Raw genomic sequence first — 27,665 nt, 5'->3', positions numbered from 1 at the left:
AGAATCATAACCTAATTGACTTTTAAAGAGTTCACTATAATACAAACACATGTTTAAAATGTAAGTACTACAGAAATGTATAAAATGATAAACAGGTCTTTCCCCTGCACTCATGCCTCGTTTTATGTACATTTTCCATGTACTTAGTTCTTTGTGTGGTACTTAAAAGTGACAGAAATGAAACCTGGCACATGCTATTCTTTGCTTTTGTTCACTTACTAAGTTACCTATACCCTTCTCCCTCACTTTAAAAAAAACAGATGCAGCGTATATTCCATTGCAAGGAGCACCATAATTTATCTAATTATTCTTCTATTGATAAACCTTAGGTAGATTCAAGGAGGGGGGTATCTAATTATTCTTCTATTGAAAAACCTTAGGTAGATTCAAGGAGGGGAGTGTTTTGTTTTGTTAGTAACAGAACTTTTTTGGAACATTTTTATCATAATTACTAACACATTAATTATACAAATTGACACTATGATTTTTTGTTCATGCATAAATCCTGCATGTAACATATCTATCCAACCTCCTCTATTTTTTTTTTTTGAACCAGGGATTTAACCCAAAGGTGATTAACCACTAACCCACATCCCCACCCCTTTTTATTATTTTTTATTTTGAGACAGGGTCTTGTTAAGTTGCTTAAGGTCTCACTAAGTTTCTGAGGCTGGCTTTGAACTTGTGGTCCTCCTGACTCAGCCTCCTGTGTTGCTGGGATTACAGGTGTGAACCCCAGCATCTGGGTCCTCTTTACTCTTAACCTCACCTTCCCCCCAGCACACTGTCCAGTCCCTGTAAGTTCTTCTTAATTATATTCTGTCCCCCATCCTTTTTCCCATCTTTAGTGACCACTATTCTGTTCTGTACTTCTTCAAGGTTGACTTATTGATTGCCTTAAATAAAGGAGAACATGGTATTAGTCTTTCAATGTCCGGCTTGTTTCACTCAACATACTGTTTCACAGTTACATCTATGCTTCTGGAAATAGGAGGATTTTATTCTTCTATGACTGATTAGTACTCCATTATGTCAATATACCACATTTTCTTTATTCTTCATCTGAGAAAAAACATCTGGGTTGATTCCACATTTTGGCTATCATGAATAGTCCTGCAATAAACATGGAAGTACAAATATCCTTTTGGCACAAAGATTTTAACTCCTTTGGGTATATACCCAATAGTGAAATTGCTGAGTCATATAGTAGTTCTATTTTTTAATTTTTTGATGAATTGCCATTTTATTTTTTACAATGGCCATACTAACGTACCTTCCTACTAGCAGTGAATAAAATTTCCTTTAACATCCTCACCACCATTTGTGTTTCGTTTTGTCTTGTCTTGTTTTTTTATGATGGCCATTCTAACTGGGGTAAGATGGTATCTCATTGTGGTTTTGATTTGCAGTTCTCTGATTGCTATTGACATTGAGACATTTCTCAAAAGAAGGTACATAAAGGGCAAAAAAATACATGGAAAATGCTCAGTAACACAGAATTTTTTAAATTTGTCACATTTATGAATACTGACTGTTTTAGTCAGCTTTTTGATGCTATGACTAAAGAACCCAACCAGAACAATTGTAGGGGATGAAGAAAAAGTTTATTTGAGGGCTCACAGTTTCGGAGGTCTTAGTCCACAGAAGGCCAGCTCCATTCCTTGGGGCTCATGGTGAGGCTGAACATGATGGCGGGAAAGTGTGGCAAAGGGAGGGAGCTCACACCAGGATCAGGAAGCAGAGATAGTCTCTACTCTCCATATATAAAATATATTACCCAACGCCATGCCCCAATTCCCACCTTCTCCAGCCACACCCTACCACTTCAATTACCACTTAGTATGTCCCTATTGAAGGACTAAATCACTGATTGGGTTAAGACTATTATAACCCAACCATTTCCCCTCTGAACCTTCTTGCCTTGTCTCACATGTGAGCTTTTGGGAGACACCTCACATCCGAACTGTAACATTCACATTAAATAATATATGCACGAAGTTCAAAATCAAAAATGTCCTTTACCCCTGGGCCTTAACACCTGGTTTCTCTTCTTCAGGTAAATTATAGTTATACATTGCATGGGTATCTTTCTTCAGAATGTCTATGAATTTATAGGTACTTATTTCTTAACCATAATAGGCCATTGTTCTGCACCTGGCTTTTCTTCACTTCACAAAATACACTGAAGATCTTTTGGTGGCAATGTTCACAGTCTTCAATGAGATCTATTTCATATCCTTTGATTATCACCAGCTCTCATTTTTAATGAGAATTTCTGGTTTTGCTTCTTATTTCTAAAATGAGAATTATATATTTGTCCATGATAATTTGAGTCATAAGTAAGATGACCAAAATTTATTAATAAGAAAAATCTATTCTGCAAACCACATTTGTCACCCATTCGGAGACTTTAACATATCCTCGTTCATGCCTGCTTGAAGTGCACTTTATAGCAATTTGAGCTTATTGACATTTATTTTATATTCAGTGAAGACTTAAATGGTTGTGTATTGCCCCCTATAAAACGGTAATAAACATTTCTTATTTTTAAAAATCCCCATCACATAGGATTTCATTTGTTTCTTGATGTTTCACAACAACTCTAATGTTTGATATAATATATCAGAATGGGAAGCATTTACATCTGATCAAAAAGCAAAGAGAACCACAAATAGTTCTATTCCAGGATGCAGCACACAGAAGAGAAAACGAATTACTGACACGTGCAGTAAACTGCAGGCAAGAAAAGAGTCAGGAGTCACTGTCTCCATCAATAAGAAGAAATTGATGACTAAGGGTCTGTGCAGGGTTTTTATGTTCAGTTACAATAGAATTTGTACATAAAAATCATGTTTAACACTCAAATGAATCTGTGATATATATTTTCCTCTAACTTTGAAAATGCAAAGTTAGAAGATAAGCTTTGAAATATATCATCATTTTTGTAAATGTCTCATTGCTTAAATAAATGCCCAATTCTCAAAAATAGGTATTTTTTTTTTGCTGAAATATTATCACATTATCCACCAGATATTTCGGTTGTAAATGTCCATTATCATTCGTGTGCAATGGATCTCAAATTTTCCAATTGAGATTATCAATGAATTTGAACATATCCTATCTTTCATAGCTATATAAATCAACTCTTACACATTAAAGACCTACAAGTACTATAAACTCTGATGAAATATGAAAGAATTTTAAGATTGAGATTTCTGCCTCACTAAACATAAGAAAAAATTAATATATGGTAAGTGTGCACTAAGCACTGTAGATATCATTGCCAATTGAAACCATTTATAGCTAACAACAAACAGTCTAAGTTTCGATGATTTATTTCTTGTGCAGTTACTGAGATTCTACTAAGCAAATAAGAATGAATGTTCTTAGTGATTCAAAAAACAAAATACATCTAATGACAGGCACTTACATTATGAAAAACTTACAAAATTCATAATCTGGTATTGTTGAGTGGTAGGAAGAATGAAGTAGTCCACTGCATAAAATGTAAAGTCTGTTTTGTCCTCATTCTTCTTTCCATCCTGTCTTGCCTCTAAGCCAACTGCAGAGAGAGAGAAAGAGAGAGGGACTTTCATTAAGCAACAGTTTTCCATCTTTTCTATTGTATTGTCTCAATTTTGAAATAGTTGAAGAATCATAAACCCCTATTCTAGTCTTATTTGTATAAAGCCAGAGGTTTTTCCCCCAAGTGTGTGTTTATTCACACACACCAAAGGATCAAAATTTTAAATTAAATGAAATGTTCCTCATTTTAAGTAATGAGAAAAAAAACACATTAGTTTTCATGTTGGATACACTTGAAAGTTAAAGCTCTGAGAGACTAAGTGGAATGTTTGGTTCATGTAGTAAAAGCAGTAACTTCAATTTTGTGTCACTGCCATTAGACCTGAGTGGGAGGCAGTAGATCAACGATGAAGGCTGGATCTTCAATAAATCGTGCTTCTCAGAGCTAAGTGCAGTTTTACACTCATCTGAATTAATGCAGGCATGTCACCTCTCAGGGTTGTTACTGAGATTCTCTTCGGAAGTCTTCACACACAAAGGCTGCCTGTCACCCATACCTCATGTTTTGGGGACATTCTGGCTGATGTAGAATTCTTTCTCACCAATTTCACCTCCATACCTTCCCTTCCTTTATCCTTCTTATTTCAAAAACCCCAAATAGTCTGAAGTGTCCATTAATCAGACCTTACCACCTTCCACCCATCCTTGTTGCTATGATCTGCGGTACTGTAGACCCCCTTCTTCTTTTCTTAGTGGGGATGCCAGCATCTCTCTTAATCCCATCTCTATCCTGATTCTTTTTTATTTATTGTTTGTTAATTATCTGACTTTGATTTTTTATATATATATATGACAGAGGAATGCATTACAATTTTATTTCACATATACAGCACAATTTTTCGTATCTCTGGTTGTATACATAGTATATTCACATCCATTCATCTCTTCATACCTGTACTTTGGATATTAATCATCATCACATTCCACCATCATTGATAAATTCAGTATCCACGTACATGATGCATCTGTCACCATGATTCCTTCCTTCAGTGACTTCAAGACCCTTAGTTCCCCTGTTCTGCACTACTGAGGTCATGTCCCACTTGTTTCTTTGGAACCCAGTGGCTCTTCATCTCTAATGCCCAGTCAAACTCACAGGCTCTGTCATTCGGCAGAGACTAGCTCTCAGACTCTGTAGCCTGGGCCATTTTTACTACAGCTCAGCCTTCATTTCCGGTGTTCCTTCTGGCCCCCTTCTAGAACTGCTTCCCCAAATCAATCTTCTTTTGCTTCCATCCAGGTACTTGATGCTTATATTGTCTCCCTTCCATTCTTTGCTAAGGTGTAACTATGACACGTTTCAGAGTGCAGGATGACTGTAGGGATGTCCTAGAATGTACACTGGACACACAAGATAAATTTATTAATATGCTATGTGAAAATAGGTAAGTCTCTACTCTTTGCATCAGTTTTCATATTTATAAAAAAAGAGGGGGAAAATTTTCTTCAATATTGTTTCAAGTTCCAACTATAAGTTACCTGGCACTTATACAAAAATATAAAAGGCGAATGAAGCTTCAAGCCCACAATCTATAATTCAAAGAAGAAGGCAAATTATCAATCATTTGTAAAGAATTTTAAATCATATTAAATGAAATTAAAGGGGCTGGGGATGTGGCTCAAGCGGTAGCGCGCTCGCCTGGCATGCGTGCGGCCCGGGTTCGATCCTCAGCACCACATACAAAACAAAGATGTTGTGTCCGCTGATAACTAAAAAAATAAATATTAAAGTTCTCTCTCTCTCTCTCTCTCTCTCTCACCCTCTCTTTAAAAAAATTCTAATAAAGAATGCACTGCAGGACTCCTCAATTTAAAAAAATAATAATAAATAAATAAATAAATGAAATTAAAGGTTTTACTGAAAGTGTTTAGACAAGTAAAGAGGCAAGAGAGCAAAGAAACAGTCAGCATTAAGTGATGTCATCAGTATTACTGTCTTAGAAAGGAAGAAAAGGTAATAAATGAATTGTATTTACCTTTTCTGAAGGTATTATTGTATTACCTTTTCTTCAGAAAGAATTGGTAGACTGGGGGAAAATAGAATTCTTTTCTTCAGAAAAGGCAACACATGGATTGGTAGAAGTACATTAGGAACAAGGCCTTTAGATTAACCAGTTCACTTCTCTAAACTTCACGACACCATAAAATTGACCCAGAAGACTCAGACCAATTGTCCCTGGAAGATTAAAGTCAATTCTAAAAACTATATATATATACACACACACACATACATACACATATATGTGTATACAAATACACTCACACACATATATAGTATATGCCAAAATTGTATTAAAATCAACAAAAATTACCATATTTTTGTGGCTCTGTTGCATATTATCCCTGGGGTTTACCTTTATCAAAAGCACCAGAGAAATTTTTTAAATTCTTTGAACATAAAAGCAAAATTTTCTGCCATCCAGCAGTGTACTGTCTGAAGGACGATAAAAATGGAATTACAAGAAACAGTTTTAAAACATCTCAGGAGTGTATATAATTAAATGACAAACTGAACCTATATAAAAATTTCAAGTGTTGTTTAAAAAAAACAAACAAACATCAAGTTAACAGTCTTTTGGAAGAATTCACCTCTTGAAAGATTAAGAGGAATTTGATTTGGAGACTAGTGAATGTGTTTCCTTAGGAGAGAGACTTCTCACACTCAATGACACTCTTTCTCCTCCACCAGTCTTAAGGAAGTCCTGACAGCAGTCAGAGCCCTTTCAACCTATCCAAATGCTGACTGAGGATCCCCTCCCAGAGTAGGGCTCTCACGTTTATTCCCACTCCAGCTCTTCTCAGGAGACCTCCTAGATGTTGTCAAGACTAGCATCTGTCCATTAAAGAAATGTGAAATTCCAGTTGTCCACTCTGATCATACTCTTGTCATTAGCGCCCTCTCATGATCCAAGACTGCCTCCCAGTGTGTGATTTCAGAGAGAAATCTTGATCCTTCCATGTGCCCCCAGCGTACAAATTCTTTCTCCCTAATTTCTCAAATATCATAGGCTCCCAGAATATTCCCACACTTTGAATTATTTAGCGTCCTTGGTTCCAGTTACTCTCATACAGCAAAACCTTTCCTCTACCTTGTGTGTGTGTGTGTGTGTGTCTATCTGTGTGTGTGTAGCACTGTGAATTCAACCTAAAAGTGCTCTACCACCGAACTACATACCAGCCCTCTTTCTTTCTTTCTTTCTTTCTTTCTTTCTTTCTTTCTTTCTTTCTTTCTTTCTTTCTTTCTTTCTTTCAGATAGGTTCTTCTAAAATTGTCACACCTGGCATCAAACTTGAGATCCTCATGCCTCAGCCTTCCAAGCTCCTGGGATAATAGGAATGTGCCACCAAACTCGGGTTTTCATTTATTTATATTAAATCATGCTACAGGTTTAAAAATAAAAAAAAAAATCTAAGATCTTGCTAATTTATACCACTGAAAGCACATTCTTCAATTTCAGATGGCTTGCAATATTTTCCACCAATTGTTAAAATTGAATGCTTTTCTCATTCTTGCATTCTTTTGGCTATGGGAACATGAGTGTTGAATTGCAGCAGGGTAGAGAAGTAAGTCATCCAAAAATCTAAGCTACCAGGTTTTTTGATGGTTCATTCACATGGAGTTTACAACCTGAGGACTTGGTGCAGGAAGATCATGGCCCAAAGGCCAGCAATTAACAAGATGATCAGTGATGAGGAAGAGTTTGAATGAGCCTCGCAGCTTCGCATAAATCTAGAGCTGAGCAACCCAAAATGATCTACAGATTTAATATAATCCCTGGCAAAATAGCAATGGCATTCCTCACATAACTAGAAAAAAACAATCCAGAAGTTCATATGGATCCACAAGGGAAAAAAAAATCAAATAGCCAAAGCTGTTAGAGCAAAAACAACAAAGCAGGAAGGATTATATTACCTAATTTCAAAAACACACTACAAAGATATGGTGATTTAAAAACCATAGTATTGGGATGAAAATGGACACACAGAACAGTGAGACCAAATTGAGAGCTGTTTTTTTTTTTCTTCTGTGCCCGAAAGTCCTAACAAGAACAATTAGTGAAGGAAAAGTTTATTTGGGGGCTCACAGCTTCAGAGATCCAGTCCAGAGATGACCAACTCCATTGCTCTGGGCCTGAGTGAGGCAGAACATAATAGCAGAAGGGTGTGGTAGAGAACAATCAGCTTGGGACACAGCACCTGGAAGCAGAGGAAGTGACTCCACTCACCAAGAACAATATATAAACTCCAAATGCCTCTATCCCAATGACCCACCTTCTCCAGCCATACCCTACCTGCCAACAGTTACCACCCAGGTAATCCCTACTAGAGGATCAAGGCACTGATTATGTTAAGGTTCTCATAATCTGATCATTTCACCTCTAAACTTTCCTGCATTGTCTCGCACGAGCTTTTGAGGGACACTCATGTCTAAACCATAACAAGAGCTTAAAAGTAAACCGATATATCTACTGCTGGTGGATCTTCGACAAAGGTGGTAAGAAAGTTCACTGGTGAAAGAGAAGTTTTTTAATAAATGGTGCAGGGAAAATTGGATATCCACATGCAGAAGACTGAAAAAAGACCCCTACCTCTCACCAAATATAAAAATCAACTCAGAATATGTTCAAGAACTATATGATTAGACACCAATTACTCTCAGACCAAAGAATTTTCTCTACCCAAAACTATGAAACTACTTGGAAAAAACATGAACATCAATCACTTCAGGACATGGACCGGGCTAGGATCTTCTATATGACACCTCAAAAGTACAAAAAGCAAAAGTAAACGTAGACAAATGAAGCTTCAACAACTAAAGCCTTATGCACAGTGAAGAATATCATCAATAGGAGTGAAGAACAATCTACATTGAAGAAAATATTTACAAAAATACCTGACTGATGTTTATATCCTAAATATATAAAGAATTCCAAAAACCTAATAACTATAAAAAAATAAATAAGCCAGCTAAAAATGGGCAATAGTCCTAAGTAGATATTTCTCCAAAACATACAAATGGCCACCAGGTCTATGAAAAGCTACTTAGTGTCATTAATTATCAAGGAAAAGCAAATCAACACCATAGTGATACATTACCTTGCCCCAGTAAGAAAGGCTAGTATCAAAGAAACTAAAGATAGTAAGTACTGGTGAGTGTAGGAAAGAGGAATCCTTATATAATGCTGTTAAGAATTAAATTAGTATAACCATGGGAAGCAGTTTAGAGATTCCTCAAAAAATTAAAAATAGAACTACTATACAATCCAGCAACCCCACTTCTGGGTTTAGAGACAAAGGAAATAAAATCAGCTGCATCCCCTTGTTCAATGCAGCACGTTTTATGGGAACTGAGAAAGGGAAACAAATTATGTTTGATGATGAGTGGAGAAAGAAAATGCAGTGGGTATACACAGTTGAATACTGTGCAGCTACAAAAAAAAAAAAGAAAGGATAAAATCCTGTCATTTGTGAAAACATGGATGTGAAGTAAACCAGACACACAAAGAAACAAGCACTACATGATCTCACTCACATGTGGAATATAAAAGAGTTGATGTCACAGATGTTGAGATTAGAATGGTGGTTACTAGAGGCCAGTGGGACTAGAGAGAAGAAAGAGGTTAGGAAAGATTGATTAATAGGTACAAAGTTCTAGTCAGATGGTAGAAAGAGGTTCTGGTATTCTATTATGCAATGTATTGACCACAGATAATGTACTGTTTACTTTTTTAAAAAGCTACAAGAAAGGATTTTGAATGTTTTTGTCATAAAAAAATGATAAATAATGGGGATATAGGTAAGTTTACTCTGATTTGTGCATTGTGCAGTGTATACATGTGTCTGAACATAATATGGTACTCCATAAATATGTACAGTTTTTAGGCATCCGTCAAAGTTAAATTAAAAGAATAAACTAGAGGGCTGGGGTTATGTCTCAATGAAATAGCCCTTGCCTAGCATATGTGAGGCCCTCAGCACCACATAAAAATAAATAAAAAAAATAGAAGAATTGTGTCTATCTAGAATGAAAATTTTTTTTTTCAAAAAAAGAATAAACTACAGCTGAAGTTGGTAAAATCAAGATCCATTAAATGCACTTCTGGGGAAAAAAAAACAAAGAGTGTTTAACCACATCACAATTTAAGGCAAAGGCGATACGGGAGAATCATAAGCACCTTCAAGGCAGGAGCTTGCCACCCAGCTCTCAGTCTTCCTCCAGACTCTGCCTTTCCCTGGTGGCATCTTTCATGATGTAAACATCTATGTGAATAACCTCTCCCACCCACCATCCTCTTGGTTCTCAGATAGCTTCACCTTTCACTTCTTTTTAGCCATTCAGCCCATGGACAACCCTGGAACCTACCTGAGGTAAACACAGGTGAACCACCTAGGTTTCCTTTCTCAGGACTTTCTGAAACAGTCGTTTGTCCAGCTCCTGAAAGTGTTGGTGACTGACAGCTCTTGACTAAGACCATCCCTGGGACATCTTTTTGGCTCAAGTGAGCCAGCTCATCCAAGATCACACCACCCTCCTATCATCCAAGCCCACATCCAACAACTACTCAATATCAGAACAAAATACCCCAGACCCCTGGTCTTAGTGTGGAAGGACCATCCAACCCCAACTGCCTATACATAAACTGAGTCTTTAGTTTTGATTCTAACATAGTTACACTTCTCTCTCTGCATAATCATGCCTCCTTCACTGTCCCTCAGGTATTATTTCCCAGAGTTCTCCCAAATACGTGGTCTATACTCCAATATTTTTTTCAGATACTGCATTTCAGAGGATCTCACCTAAAACAATATCAACAGCAAACAGTTGCAGAGCTGAAATGCAATTTTAGTCAGAGTCCTTCTAACTACAGACCTCTACCCACTGACTGCTCCCAGATGTTCACCTGCACTGGTATTTACACTAATCACTTGTTATTTGGCTATGCTTCCTCACTGACCATCATATTCTTTCTATCTCCATTATCCCAGTGAAAGTCCAAGTTCCAGAATTTCATTCCTCTTTTTGCAAATATCTGATATTTACTCCATATTGTTTTTCTACTAAATCTATTTGAGATTCAAGCATGTACCTTCTCTAGGCTCATACCAAAGCTATTGACAGGACTACTGTAAAATCCTATGGTCATCAATTGCACTGAGCTCCAATGCCCTTTTGCTTAGGCTAGCTTTTTCTTTTCATGCTCCACAATAACCATTTCAAATATACTGCATATGTCTCAAAAAAGCTTCTACCTTGCTACTCCCTTCTCATTCTCAGAAAATGTTCTCTTTCTACCATTTTAAAATGAAGTATAGTTAACGTGCACCATACAAATAGTCTATAGCTCAACTATTTATACATTGATCATGCCTGTGTGATAGGCATCTAAATCAAGATATACTTTGTCAGCACACATAGGCTCCCTCAGGTACCACACTGTTACCATATCCCTTCCTCATCCCCTCAAATAAACTGCTCTAATCTCTAATCAGCATAAATTCATGTCGCCTGGGATTAGACTTCATGTAAATAAAATCACATAGTGTATACTTTTATATGGGCATTGTTTTACTCTGATTATTGCCAGGGATGGTATTAGGTTCTTTTTCTTACTATTTAAGACACCATTATGTGAATATACCACAATATACTCATCCATTCTTCTACAGAAGATATTTGGATAATTTCCTGATTTAAACTGACATTTGTGGATATATTTTGAGGAGTTGATTGCTCAGTTATTGAAAATAGATTATAGATGGATGATAGATGATAGATAATAGAATGTGATTGATAGACTGACAAATATTGGAGATATAAACCCAAATGTAAATAAGTTTTTTCAAAAACTTTTTGGCAATATCTATCCATCTTTTCATCTATCTGTCTCTTTAAAAGATGCTGACAAATGGTTTTCAACTTTTGTACTCATTTACCCTCCACTCAGCAAAGGTGCTCCATATCCTCCCAGCAGCTATGATTGTCCATAAATTCTATTTATTATAGCCATTGTGATGGACATGGTGCTGTGTCTTATTATGGTTGTTTTAGCATTTTCCTGATGACTAGTGTTATATGGGTCCATTTTCATGAGCATAATGGCAATTTGGATATATATGTGAAGTCTTTTCTTCATTTTTATTGAGCTTTTATCTTGGAAAATATCTTGCCCCAGTCTGTCTTCTTGTCCTATACATACTGTCTTGTGATGAAAAAATTCTTAATTTAAATGAAGTCCAATTTTATCAACCTTCCCTTTCACGATAGTTGCCTTTTAATCTGACCCAATATCATACAAATACTGTCTTAAATTTTCTTCCACAACTTCCTTTTTTTCTTTAACATTTATGAAGCATTTTGAATTTATTTTTTGCTATCTATTGTGAGGAATGAGTTAGAATATTTTTTTCAAATTAATATTCAATTGATACCATTCAAAGTATTGAAAATGCCTTTTTCTACTAATTTCGGTTTGCAATTTTTTTAAAAATCTGGTGACTATATTTTAAATTTTTTTTTAGTTGTTGATACATCTTTATTTTATTTATTCATATGTGGTGCTGAGAATCCAACCCAGTGCTTCACACATGCCAGGCAAGTGTGCTACTGCTAAGTCACAGCCCCAGCCCCTGGTGACTATTTTTGTGTGGGTCTGTTGAGACTCTTTCATCTCCTCCATTGGTCGATTTGTGTATCCTTGTAACAATTCTATATTATTCTAAATGTCACAGGTTTGAAATACAACTTGATATTTGATAGTATGTATTTTATAGATCTGTTGTTAATGTAAGGTACCTAAGCTAACCCAGGTCCTTTCCATTTTCATATAAAATTTAAAGGCAGCATATCAGTTCCTAAGAAAAGATAAAAACAAAACCCACTGTTTTAGTCAGTTTTTTCACTGCTATGACTAAAGGACCCAACCAGAACAATTATAGAGGAGGAACAGATTATTTGGGGTCTCGTGGTTTCAGAGGTCTCTGCTCATAAACAGTTGGCTCCATTCTTTGGGGCTCAAGATGAAACAGGACATCATAGCAAAAGAGCACGGCAGAGGGAAGCAGCTCACTTGGTGATCAGGAAGCAGAGAGAGAGAGACATCTCCACTTGCCAGACACAAATGTACACCCCAAAGCCAAGCCCTCAATTCACACCTCCTCTAGATACACCCTACAACTTCAATTACCCACTCAGTTAATTCCTATCAGATGATTAATCACTGATTGAGTTAAGACTCTCACAACCCAATCATTTCTTTTCTGAACCTTCTTGCATTGTCTCACATGTGAGCTTTGAGAGGACTCCATATCTAAATCATAACACCCACTTATTTATTAGCTGGGATTATGTTCAATTTATACATAATCAATACTCCATAATTCCTGCTCAATTTAATTATTAATCTATTTATAGATTATTATTTTTCTATTCATACAACCATATCTTCTGCAATGTAATGATCTTATTAATTTTTTCAATAAGAATGTATTTTACTAACTTTTAAAATAAACTCTATTATAATATTGAATAGAAATTTTGATAGTGGACATTTTTGTGTTTTAATTTCAAGGGAAAAGCTATGGAAATTTCAACATTGAATAAGATGTCGTCTGTACCATTTTGTAGGGTTTCTTCATCATATTTAATTATTTTGTTTCAATTATGATTATCTGAAAGTTCATATCATCAAATACTGAACTTTACCAAACTGTTTGAACTTCATCCAGTATAAATGACCTTTACTGTGGTTCCATATGAAAATAACCTAGAGAATTAGTATGAGTCTGGGTCCAATCAGGAGACAGAAATCACACAGTAAAATAGACAGGCAACATTCAGTATAAAATGTTAACAGAGCTGGGCACAGTGGTGCATGCCTGTAATCCCAGCAGCTCAGGATGCTGAGGCAGGAGGATCTCCAAGTTCAAAGCCAGCCTCAGCAAAAGTGAAGTGTTAAGCAACTCAGTGAGACCCCGTATCTAAATAAAATACAAAATAGGGATGAGGATGTGGCTCAGTGGCTAAGTGCCTCTGAGTTCAATTACAGTACCCCCAACCCCCCTCCAAAAAAAAGTTAACAGTGGCTTTAATAGTGACAGATTGGGTATGTTATAGAAAAAAGAGCAGATATGGGAGGCAGCCACTATTCTTAGAACTAAAGAAGGAAGAAGAGGCTACTTTTTCCCAAGTTTGATGCACAGACCTCATTGGAGAGGGCATGACTGGCTCACTAGATGGCCAAGAAGTTCCCACCACATGAACAGAATTCACTGAAGAACTCCTTCTGAAGGGCCTAAGGAAGCTGCAGTCGTCATGTTTCAGAACTGACTGTAAAACTTCCCTGCAAGCAATCATAGAAACCATCCAAGAGAATAATGTACCCCCCCACACACACACATGCTCTCCTCCACAAAGCCATCTGATGATGGCATACTGGGAGAAACCAGTCATGGAGACTCCACAGGGGCACCCCTCTCTTTAACAATGTCACTTCACCAGGAAGCCATTTGAGAATTCTATCAGCAGCTACTATCCACAAGAAGCCAGGCTATGTTGTTGTGCACCAAGAAGTCAGAAAAAGGAAACGTGTTGCTACAGGAACATAATGATAGGAGCACAGTATAATCAGCAAGAGAACCTTCCTTTTTCTTCCAGGTCCCTTGAGCACTCTGTACTGCAAAACTTAATATACTACTTAAAGGTCCCAATTTCTTAAGGCAAGGCGATTAATAAAGGCTGGATTTGGAGACAAGAGGAAATAAATTGATTAATAGCCAGAGCTCACAGCTTTTAACCACATGTTTACCAGCTTCTTTCCTTCTCTGTACTCCACACCTTGCTCTCTCCACTTCTGTTTGATGAAATCATCTTCCAAATAAACCACCCACACTTTAGCCCTTACTTCAGGGATACTTCCAGAGAAAGCCACAGTAAGAAAATGGTCTATATGTGTTCTTGTGGCAATAGCCATATTATTTATTCAAATATAATTATATAGTTTTTACTTCAGCATCAACAAATCACTCTCTTGTGCATCATTCTTCCCTTCTCTGCTATATTATGTTCATTAATATATAAACATTATACCTTTTATTTACATAATTAATGTTCTCTTTTCCCTACTTTTCCCTCTACTTAATGAATGATTTTATTCCTCCCCTTTGGAGAAAAAGTCCTTGAGAGACATATTAGTCAGGGTTCTCTAGAAGAGTAGACCCAACAGGATGGATGATTATAAAAAGAGGATTTATTAGATTAGCTTATACAACCAGAAGCTGGATAGTCCACAGTGGTCATCTGTAGGCTGAGAGTGGAGGAACCAGTAGCTGCACAATCCAAGGGGGATCAAATGTGCTATACCAGTCGGAGACTGAAGGCTTCTAGAAACTCCCTGGAGAATCACTGGCAGAGTCCTCTTTGGAAGAGTGAAGGAGCGAGAGTCTGATGTTCTAAGGTGATCACAGCAGCAATCAAGAACATGTTCAAGAAGGACTGAGCTTGCATCTGCATCTGTTCCCTTACTCTTTCAACTTGTATTCCATCCAAGCCTTCAATCTATTGGATGATGCTGCCCACACTTAGGCAAGGCCTCTACTTCACTTCATCTTGCTATACCACATGCCAGTCATTCCTAGAAACACCCTCACTGACACACTCAGAAGCCTCTTAATCTTTGGCATCTCTTAATCCAATTAAGTCGACAATTCAAATTAACCATTAGAAGTTCATACCTTGTCAACTTGATATCCAAACATGACTCTTTATATATTTAATCTTCAAATAAAAACAATAACAAGGACATAATTCTTTCGACCTAACACAACAGAACTATCCTTGATACAAGTGAAAAATATTAATTCTTCCTCCAGTATAGAAGGGAAAACAAAAATATCACTTAAAGTACTGATATTAAGTCAGTTTGATGAATGATGAATAACAGGAGGGTAACAAACATGTCTTCTTAGTGCATGTGTAAATATGCATAAACATATTCTTAACAGAATAGGGAAGAAGTATTAATGGCAATCACAATGCTCATTGCTATAACTGGTCATGTGGCCATAGTTGGTATTTTTGGCTTCTTTCTACTACCCATTTTGTATTTCCTCTACCTTCAACAAGCACCTCAGCAGGTCTTGGCTCTTTGCCTGGAGCTGTGTCCCACACCTACATTCTTGAAGAGTCTGAGACATTTATCATCCTGCCTGGATTGGGTTGCTGTAGTTTCCCATCATTTATAATAACAGGACAGGGTAATACCAAGAGACACCCTTAGGATCTCCTGCACTCCAAGAGTATGCTTTCTTACTTCCATTGTGGAATAATAGTCCAATATCCCCTTAGTAATTTGAATCGCTCACCCCCACCAGCACCATAACTCCCTTCTTAGCCTATTGACTTAGAGATATGAGAAGACCAAAGTGAACAGGGGAAAGTCTTAACTTCCAGTTTAATAAAACCATTGTTATACCTCCTGGCAGAAGAATTCCTCCTCTGAAACTAAGACTCCTAGGCGAGCAAAGCATAAGGTTTCAGGACAGGAAGTAAAAACTTCTATGAGTAACTAGGGGTATTGGTAAGGGGTAGTATTCCTGTTTGTACCCCCTGATTCCTGGAGCCATGAATTCTAGCACTAGGAGAGAGAGTAACATATAGTGGATGCTAATTTAGAGTAGAGACAGCCTTCTGAAGAACCTTGCCCCAGCCCTGGAAGGTATTGCCACCTAGCTGGCTCTGTAACTGCATCTTCAAAAGTCCATTTTATCGTCCTAGGAAAACAGCTGCTTCAGAATGCTGGTGAACACAGTATGACCAGTGAAGCCCATAAGCATGATCCCACTGCCTCACTTATTTGGCTGTGGAGTTTCCTGGCCAGAAGCAATGCTGTATAGAATAACATGATGATGGATGCAGCATTCGGTAAGTGCATGAATGGTGACTTTGGCTGAAGCATTACATGCAGGAAAGGCAAATCCATACCCAGAAGTATCTATTCAGGTAAAGACAAACCTCTGCACTTTCCATGATGGAAATGGTCCAATATAATCAGCTTGCCACCAGGCTGCAGGCTGATCTCCCCAGGAATAATGCCATATCAGGGGCTTAGGGTTGGTCTCTGCCACTGGCAAATTTGGCACTCAACAGTGACCTTAGCTAGATTACCCTTGGTGAGTGGAAGTCTATGCTGTTGAGCCCATCCACAACTACCACTCCTGCCATCATGACCACTTTGTTCATGAGGCCATTGGGCAATGACAGGAGTGGCTGGGGAAAGAGACTGACTTCTATCCACACATGAAGTCATCCTATCTACTTGATTATTAAAGTCCTCTGCTGAGTTCACCTTTTGCTGAGCAATTACCTGAGATATAAATATCTTCAAAAATCCTTTGCCCATTCCATATACCTCTTTCCCAGATGTCCTTGTCACCAATTTTCTAATTATGTTCTTTTCAGGTCCCTGGCCAGTCAGCCAAACCGTTGGCTATAGCCCATGAATTAGTATACAGTCACAAGTATGGCCATTTTCCTTCCAGGCAAAATGCACAACCAGATGCACTGCCCAAAGTTCTGCCCATTGCAAAGATTTCCCTTCACCACTCTCCTTCAGGGTTCTTCCAGAAAAAGGCAGTAGTGCTATAGCTGTCCACTTTCATGTATTGTGCAGAACCATCTGCAAACCAGGCCCTAGTTTTCTCTTTCTCTGTTAATTGACCATAAGGTACACCCCAGGAAGCCATAGGGTCATGCTGAAGGACAGTAGGTATTGTAACAGGAGTAGGAACCATGGGCATTTGGGCCAATTCTTCAGGTAACCTATTTCTGCCTTCAGGTCCTTCCAAGGTGCCGCAGTCCGGCTGCAGCAAAATAACCCGGGGGGTGGGGGGTGACGAACAACTTGTGTAGATTGATACAGCAGGAGTAGGAGCCATTTATTGTAGGACAGGAGGGGTATATATACATTCCACACAGCTTATCTTAATTAGCATAAACTAGATAAATTAGTCAACCAATAAGGAATCTCCACACTCAATGGCTTGCTGGCGTTACTTCACAAACCACTCCTTCTGGCAATATGCCAGGCGCCCTCCACACTTGTTTACAGACTCTAACATTTGCTAGGCACCATCCTGACTTGTTTACAGACTCTAACACTAAGGCCCCATTACATATGAACCACTTCCATTTGATGATAGAGTGCTGCTGTGTAAGTCGAACTTTATGGATTGGTGGGTCAGTTAGCACCCAGTTCATGATGGGCAGTTCAGGTAACATAGTAACTTGGTGGCCCATGGTCAAGCTTTCAATTTTCACTAAGGCCCAGCAGCAATAGACACTTTCTCAAAGGGACAGTAGTTTTCTAAAGATGATGGCAGGGCCTCGCTTCAAAATCCCAATGTCCTTCTCTGTGATTGACCTATGGGAGCCTTCCAAAGGCTCCAGACAGCATCCCTATCTGCCACTGACATCTCAAACACTATTGGGTCTGCTGGATCATGTGGCCCAAATGGCAGAGCAACCTGCACAGCACCTGAATCTGCTGCAGAGTCTTCTCATGTTCGGGACACCACACAAAACAAGAAGCTTTTCTAGTCACTCAGTAGACGAGTAGAGGTTACATCCAAATGAGGAATGTGCTGCCTCCAAAATCCAAACGGGCCCACCAAGCATTCTGCTTCTTTGTTGTTTTTAGGAAAGGCCAGATGCAACAACTTATCCTTTACCTTAGAAAGGATATCTCAGCAGGCTCCATACAACTGGACTTCTAAAAACTTTCCTGAAGTTGAAGACCCTTGAATTTTAGTGGTATTTATTTCCCATCACAAATGCTCCACTAGCAAGCCCGGGGTGGTTGCTGCCTCTTGTTTAGTTAGTCCAATAAACATACTGTCATCAAATTAATGGACCAGTGTAATACCTTGTGGAGGAGAAAGGTGATCAAGATCTCTGTGAACTAAATTGTGACACAGGGATGGAGAGTTGACAAACCCCTGAGGAAGGACAGTCAAGGTATATTGCTGGCCTTGCAAGCTGAAAGCAGATTCCTTCTGGTGATCCTTATGGACAGGGATGGAGGAAAAAAAGCATTTGCAGATCAATAGCTGCATACCAGTTATCAGATGTATTAATATGCTCAAGTAAAGAAACCACATCTGCTGCAGCAGTTGCAATTGGGCTCACTACCTGATTCAGCTTATTACCATAACCATTGTACTTCAAGACCCAACCGTCTTCTGCACAGGCTAAATAGGAGAGTTGATTAATAGGGGGATGTTCTGGGAACATCACCACCCCTATATCCTTCAAGTCCTTGATGGTGGCCCTAATCTCTGCAATTCATCTAGGAATGCAGTATTGCTTTTGATTTACCATTTTCCCAGGTAGAGGCAACTCCAGAGGCTTCTATTTGGTCTTTCCCACAATAATAGCCCTCACTTGATGGGTTAGAGAACCAAAGTGGGAGTTTTGCCAAGTGCTAAGTATATTTATCCTGATTATACATTCTAGGACTGGGGAAATAACCACAGGATGAGGTTGGGGAGCCACTGGAACCACTATGAGTCAGAACTTGGCCCAACTCCATTGATCACCTCCATAAGCCCCTACTTTTACTAGTGGGCCAGAGTGACATTTTCAGAATCAATGTCAATGTAAAGCCTGGGTCTGGTAGTCCCCAAAAGTTCTGATCATTGTCTTTTACCCAATGCACAGTTACCCTGATAGAAGGCCTTGGGTCCCTTTGAAGAAGAATGAGAGAAAGATTAACAGTAAAGCTTTTTGGTACTGTATGTGGGTCCTTCCACAAGGGAACAAAGCCGCCCCTTCATTCAAGGGGTTCTGGATCTGTAAACTGACTCAAATCTGGGAAGTGGTTGAGGGACCAGGGTTCTGTTATGTTCTAAGGCAGACTTTTGTACATTTGCCCTAGAATTTTTCTGCTTATATAAATAAGTATTTTGTGGGTTTCCCATCTATTTGGCTTCTAGAAACACTGTGATTGATTAGCCAACACCAGAGATCTGCACGAGTCAGAACATTTTGTTCATTTCTTCCCCTTTGCTGTCCATTATGGGAACTATGACTACCCTCTCTTTGGGGATTTAGTGCTGCCTCTTGGCTCCTCTCTCCCTGGGTTCCAATTATTCCCGTTGCATTTAAGTCTCCCAAGTGATTGATTGTAGTTTGCATGGTAAGGTCTGGCACATAGAGAAGAGCAATGACAAAGTTCCGCAAGGATGCTGATCCTCCCCTCACAGATTTGTTTCTTATGGTTTTGGTGAAGGAAACATCTTCTGGATCCTCCCAGAATGGAGGAGAAGGTCAGACATAACAGATCTACTCTAGCATTCCAGTCTCTCTGAGCCTCTGAATTCCTTCATCCTAGTAAACCAAAGGAGATCAGGCATTTCCAGCTCACTCACCCTAGGCCATCTTTGGACCCATACTTGAGCCAACCATCCAAACAAACTATTAGTACCTTATTTTTTTTAACACTGCAAACTACTATATTATATCTAGAATCAGTTTAATAGGCCCATATCAATAAATTCAGCCTGATCTAATTTTATATTCTTTCCACCATTATCCCACACCCTTAAAATCCATCCCCACACATGTTCCCCAAATTTCTGTTTGTATAAATTAGAAAACTCAAAAAGTTCCTTTGGAGTATAATATATTTCCTTGTGGATCATCTCACCTCTAGGAGCCTGCTTAGACTTGAATCTAGATATAGGCATAGAAGCAAAAATGGGTAGTAAGGGTGGGTCCTGTGTAGTATCAACATTTTAATGCTGATCAATAAATCATGAAATGTCATTGCTATTTCCACAGCCAAAGCAGGATTTGTTCCCTCCAACGGAGGTGGAGAAGCCAATGTGACAGAGAATGGGGATAGGAATGCATCAGCCATAGATAAGGGTGAGGACTCAACAACTTCTGGCAAAATAAATGCATCATAATGTAGGAGTTTAATGTCCCCAGCCCCCTCAGGCTCCTCCCATACACCATCATCCCAATTAACAGGATCCCATTATTTTCCAAGCAGCGGCCTCCCTTTAACCACAGATACCTTTTGAGACTGAGAGCTAAGATTGCATCCTAATTCAGTCAATTGCAAGTTGAGGGTTTGTGTTTGGTTTTCAGCAACCTCAGCCCTATGACTACAAGAGGGAAGATTCTCCTTCACAACACACTGATCAGCTTTCAGATCAGTTATGAGGATCTGCAGCTGAGAAACTAAATTTCTGAGCTCATCCTTCTCCTTTGTTACTTTGTCTATGGAAGCCAGAAGCAACCAACCAATATTGTCGTATTTCTTAGACTTCCAGAAGTATTCAAAAGTATCATGTATAGAGTCATTAAACTCCTTGATTTTTACAAGTGCCATACTGGGAGCATCATCAAATGTATCATTTTATAAAGTTTTAAAAAGTTTAAAGTTCACACCATAGATTACCAGTGTTCTCCATAGTACCAGTAGGAAAGACTTTAGCAACTTTAGGCCTAACCAATTTAGACAGCCAACTCCAGAAACCACAAAACAAACTAAGGAAATTCATCCTTAAAATTCTGTTTCTCCAGAACCACTCCTGGTACCAATTTCTGTAGTAGTCAGAGTTCTCTAGAAAAACAGAACCAATAGGAGGTAAAATTATAAAAAGGAGATATAATAGATTATCTTATGCAACCAGAAGCTAGATAGTTCACAATGGCTGTCTGCAGGTTGGAAAGCTGAGAAACCAGTAGCTGCACAATCTAAGATGCTAAAGCCTCAGAACAAGAGGGATCAACTCTCCGACCCAGTCTGAAACTGAAGGCTTCTGGAAACTCCCTGGAGAATCACTGGCAGAGTCTCTGATCCAAGCCATCAATACCTCTGGATAGGTACAAAGGATGCTATCTTATACCATCTAGATTTTCCTTTAGGATATAAGGAAGAATATCCCCAGATTCTGGGAATACTTCCAGCAAACAGAAACTCAACTGCCAGCCCTCTCTGGGAATTTCATTCTTGGGGTACCGTCCATATTGAGAGAGAACCACAATTTTTATAAACATGCAAGAAAACATACTTTTTCTTTTTTTCCAAGAGTCTTTGATTGTTACAGATTTTATTTTAAATATAAGACCAATACATTAAATAAATAAGCAGAGAAAACCATGCTGTGGCCACCAGGTAAAACAACTTTCATGTATCCTTTAATTTAATTCACACATTTTTATGGGTTGCCTATGACGAATAATGAACTGTGCTAGGTACTATAAGGGACAAAAGGTGGGTAGGGTTTAGGCCTTCATCAGCAAGTTAAGAGACCAAGAAGAGAAATAACAGATGCATAAATATATTTAATGTGTAATAGAAATATGTCACAAAAGAAATAAAGATATGTTTTTGTAAATGAGGGAGAAATTATTCTTGGCCGGCTTGAAGTAACATGGAGGTTTAAAGGAGAATTCAGAGCCCTTTTGTTGGGAGAACATGTATGAACTGTGTCTTGTAGATCCATCTAAGTAGAAATCATAAAGGCAATTCCAAAAGAATGGAAAAGGCATTAAAAGTAAAGAGAGAAAGAGAGAGCACAACATAAACAGAAGCCTAGTAGTAAAAAAAAATAAAAATAAATAAATAAAAATAAAAAGCTGCTTGTAATATGAAAAACTCCTTTTTAATAGAGATACAAGGTAAAAGACTGAATGTAGATAAGACCAGAAAGTTAAATAACCAGACATTAGCAGGAACTAAAAGGAGTTGGAATAGAATGGATTCATATGTGTACAGATGGGAGCTTACATAGTTTTTAAAGCCCCTATCAAAGTAAAAGAATCCAAAGTTAAATATTTTTAAAAAATGGAAATGTATCTTGAAGAAGAAAAAAAAATTCACAACAAATCAAAATCTTTTAACATCAGACAAATATTACAAAAATCACAAGAAACTATTGTAATGCTCAGAATACTTTTATCATCTGACACACTCCATCTACTAACTAGTATGTTCAATCGTGTCTCCATATGACAAAAAAAAAAAAAAATTAACTTAGTTTTTCCTCGGGTGCAGCTGATCCAAATTTGTTAGTATTGATAGCATATAAAAGTTTCTATCAGCTTCACAAGAATCATAATTGATGGTCGTAAAATTTTTGGAATACTGTCAAATTTAGGAAAGCCTTAAAATTGTGAGATTTGGGGGAATTTCCAATTATCCTGTGCAGTGACTAACTGTACATATCACTTGGATTGACAAAAGACTTGTCACTGATGTTCTCTTGTAGTGCTATACTGTTAGTTTTATGTTATCTTTGTTAAAAGAAGTATTGTTTGTCAAAAACTTAAATATTTTCCCAGTGTGCTTTATGATTTATTTCTCATAATTTATCAGACTATCCAAAAATTCAAGACCTATTCATTATTTTTATTTGCAGTGTATTTCTTCTTCTTATGGAATTCCGAAGAAGCAAACTCATGTGATAAAAACAATTAATATATGGTGCTATCTTAAACCAACAAAGTAACACTTTGAATAATCCCTAACTAAATATTGTGTACTTCTACAGTTTTGGTAATATTATTTCAATAATCAATGCCACTAGTAGAACATCCTTAAATTTTTTATTTTTAAAAACACAACTAAAGAAAGCAGCATTGTAAGTGTTCAACAAATCATTAATATGATCTCATGATGAGTAACAGAATGTATCATGATGTGTTTTAGTGCCATCTAGTGTTTAAAAAGTATAAGTGAACTTTTAATTTAAAAACTTCTGATAAAATAAACAATTTAATTTTTATTTTTGTCAATATTTTTCTTGGGTTCTACATTTCAGTGATTCTAAGACTTTATATGAAAACTTAGCAATGAAATAACTGTACAGCCATAAGGGCTTCTAGGAATTTCTAAATTATCAGGCAATAAGAAGAATTCAGCCATTCCCTTACAATTCTGACAGGAAATTTCAGTCCAGACTTAAAGATACCACTAAGACAAAAAGCTCAGTTCTGACTGAAATGTCCAACCAGATATTTTTCACAGCATCTTAAGTCTAGAAATATAGATTTGATTCAAATCAAGTTCAATCTAAGCTATACATGATATTTTTTAAAATAATGATTTATTTTATGACTAACTTTACAGCTCTGTTAAAAGAAAAAAAATCTTATTTAAAAGATCAGTTGATTTATTATTATCCTTACCAAGGTAGACAGTTAAGTTCTTTTATTTTATCAAAATAATATAACTTGGGGCTGGGATTGTGGCTCAGTGGTAGAGCACTCGCCTAGCACGGGAGGGACCAGAGTTCGATCCTCAGCACCACATAAAAAGAAAGGCATTGTGTTGTGTCCATCTACACCTAAATATAATCTAATTTATTTTGTTTTACTTTTTTAGTTCTATAAAACAATGCTACATGAGCAAAAACAAAAACTTATTTAAGCTATTTTAGTGTAATGTGTGAAGCATAAAACTAAAAATGAGAAAAAATTTCTATAAAGTCAACATGAAAAAATAACAAGAGAGACTTGTTTTTTATCTTTCTACTATTAATTTATTGACAGTATAAAACAACTGAACTTATTATATTAAACTCATATTGCCCTTTTATCGGAGACTTTCGAGTGAGAAACAAGTTTAGATTTTTTCAAAACCTGATTCTAACTACAAATATCACAAGATCCAGAAAATACTATAAAGTAGAATGATTTTTTTTTAAACTCAGAGTAGCAGACTACACTCCAATCACTCACAAAGGTGTTTTGAAAACCCAGCAGTGTCACACAGTGATGGTTATCATGGTACACTGGCACAATGGTTTATTTTATTTATCAACTTGACTAGGCTAAAAGATACCCAGATAGCCAGTAAAAACATTTGTGGGTATGTCTATAAGGATGTTTCCAGAAGAGATAAGCATTTGTGTAAACTGGGTTTAAAAAAAAAATCACTCTCACCAGTGTGGTTTGGCACCATGCAACCATTAAGGGCCCAAATGGTACAAACATGAGTAGGTTTGATCTTTATTTGGAGTTGGGACATCTATGGTCTCTCTTCTGGGACATCAGAAGATTTTATTGAGACTTTAGGCTTGAACTAGGGTTACACGACTAGCTTTCTCAGGCTTCTAGTTTGCAATGATGTAGTTTATGGCATTTCTTAGCCTCTGTATTGATGTGAACCAGTGCTTCATGATACAGTTCTTTCTATGTATCTATGCATATCCTATGGGCTCTGTTTCTGCGGAGACGCCCAGCTAATACAACTAGTGCTTCTAATATAGGTGGAAGCTTGCTGTTCGGTCATTTGCAGATTCATTCAAATAATTCATCACCTCTCAGTTTGCCACCCTAGATTAATCAATCTTTTCCAGATCTACACTATGCTAGGCATTGTAGGACTAAATCTTCATGGCCCACCAGAAATTCATGGAAATATGAAATTAGTTATTTCCACTAAATTATCTATCAATCAATAGATTGGCAGTACTGAAACCCAGTCAAACCCAGGTGGAAAGAAGGGAACATAGGCAGGTGAGTAGTTCTGGCTGGAAAGCCCCTTGATTAAACTGAAAATTGGGTAACAAGAGTAGCAGTGGTGGGCTGGGGATGTGGCTCAAGCGGTAGCACGCTCGCCTGGCATGCATGCGGCCCGGGTTTGATCCTCAGCACCACATACAAACAAAGATGTTGTGTCCGTCAAAAACCAAAAAGAATAAATAAATATTAAAAATTCTCTCTCTCTCTCTCTCTCTCTCTCTCTCTCTCTCTCTCTCTCTTAAAAAAAAAAAAAGAGTAGCAGTGGTGTGTGTGGGTGTATGTGAGAATCCATGTACATTAAGTGACAAGCAACACCAAGAAGCCTCTCTGACTAATAATCCAGTAGAGTACGTTTTTCTGTGAATTCATCTCTGGTCCATAACTGTAACTGATATTTCACATGGCAGGCTCTCTATTACTCCGCTATACCCTGGAGCTGCTTGATAAAAGCCGATGAATGATTTCTCCCTTTAAAAAGAGTCAGTGCAAATGAGAAAAAATTTTTATGTATCTAGAGAGGAAGCAATTTTTTACCTTATTAGTTTCTGATTAATCCAGGTGCTATTAAATTCCACCTGCTGATTAGAGTTGCAATGTTAAAAAAAAAAGCTCTGAGAAATATTTCCTGAATTATTCATCTTTAATCTGAAATTTATTCTGGTTACAATAGTGCATGGTTGAATCTTGGCTGATAATTCCTGTTTATAATCTATTAGAATATTAGTTCTCCAGCTGAATATAGAGACAATAAACAAACAAAAAATGAGTCATAAATTGTCATAAATTTCACTTGCTGCTTGGTTTTGCTCATAATTTTTTACTCTAAACACCACATTAAAAACTGATGCAAATAGGATATAATGCTATTTATTACATAATAAAAAGGTTAGAACATTTTAATTGCACATTATATTGTTTTCAAAAATAAATTTATGGGAAAGTCAAATATTAGTTGTAGCTTTTATTTGTAAAATATTATTTTTATTTAACCATTTATTCTATCCTGTCCACATAGAATCACAAATAAGTGGTCTCAGACAGAGGAAATCAAGTTATTTTAAAGAATCACCTAAGTCTAAATTACAACTACTGTCATTGATCTCTTCCAACATGTCACAATTTTATCTTCATAGAAATTCTTTCTAATAAATACCTATCATATTCTCCATATTTCTAGTAAATAATTCAAGCTTACTTTCTAAGCCCCTGTGTTTGAAGAATATCAATATTAAAGCTCTACTCCCTTTCATATACATGAAAAGTAAGCTTTAAAATGTTTCATGAAAAGCTGGGAATGGAACCACCATTGACCTAGCTATTCCTCTTCTCGGACTATACCAAAAGGATCTTAAAACAGCATACTACATGGACACAGTCACATCAATGTTTATAGCAGTACAATTCACAATAGCTAAACTGTGGAGATAACCTAGAGGTCCTTCGGTGGATGAATGTATTAAAAAAGTGTGGCATTTATACACAATGGAATATAACTCAGCACTAAAAAAGAATAAGATCGTGGCACTTGCAGGGAAACGGATGACATTAGAGCAGATTATGCTAAGTGAAGTCAGCCAATCCCTAAAAAACAAATGCCGAATGTCTTCTCCAATATAAGGGGGGGTGACTCAAAGTGGGTTAGGGAGGGAGAGCATGGGAGGAAGATTACCTCTAGATAGGGAATAGGGGTGGGAGGGAAAGGGAGAGAGAAGGGGAATAGAAAGGATGGTGGAAGGAGAAGGTCATCATTATACAAAATACATGTATGAAGATGTGAATTTCATGTCAACATACCTTATATACAAACAGAGATATGATAAAATGTGGTATAAAGGTGTATTAAGAATTGTAATGCAAAAAAATAATAATAATAAGAGCTCATGTATAATGGCATAATTTGGCATAAACATACTTTATATACAGAGTTACAAAAATTGTGCTGTGAATGGACAATTATGAATGTAATGCATTCCACTGTTGTCATGTATGTAAGAAATAATAATAATAATAAACCCTCACAAATCAGGTCACAATACACCCCTGCTAAATTTCTTACAATATCTTTTCACTCTACAGACTATTGAAGCCATTCTTCTCATTAGCTTCTGCCTATGTTCTGTCTTCCTTCAGAAACTTCTTCCTCATCCTATGTCAGTAAGATGTAGTAGCAAATGCCTTCAGATAAGAGGCAGGTTAATCTTCTGTTGTGTAATTCAGGATAAACCAGTTTCCTTTTTCTCTTTCCTAAACTCATTTTTTTAAATTTATTTTATTTTTAGAGCCTTTGCAAGTGCTTCAGTATCTTCCAGCCTTAATTATACTTGGTGAACTCAAATGTCACCTTCTCAGGTCTTTCTTAACTCCCCTCTGTCTATTGCTGGTCACATCCCTTCCACTTGTTCCATATCCTGGGAGCATGTATCAATTAGTTTTCAGAATATAATAGTCTAATGTGTTTATTATGAATCATCCACACAAAAGTTTTGCCCCTTATAGCATAAAACTTATCTCTCTTATTTACTACTGTTTTTCCAGAACTTTAGCGGTA

The 27,665-nt window shown here is 37.2% G+C and overlaps 1 pseudogene; it reads right to left on the bottom strand.

The window, feature by feature from the left end:
* Window positions 1-15,625: 15,625 nt before the first annotated feature.
* Window positions 15,626-20,975, bottom strand: LOC144372328 (uncharacterized; annotated as a pseudogene).
* Window positions 20,976-27,665: the final 6,690 nt, after the last annotated feature.

The sequence above is a fragment of the Ictidomys tridecemlineatus genome (genome assembly GCF_052094955.1).
Source record: "Ictidomys tridecemlineatus isolate mIctTri1 chromosome 12 unlocalized genomic scaffold, mIctTri1.hap1 SUPER_12_unloc_4, whole genome shotgun sequence".
NCBI lineage: Eukaryota > Metazoa > Chordata > Mammalia > Rodentia > Sciuridae > Ictidomys > Ictidomys tridecemlineatus.
This window is presented reverse-complemented; position numbering and strand designations above follow the sequence as displayed.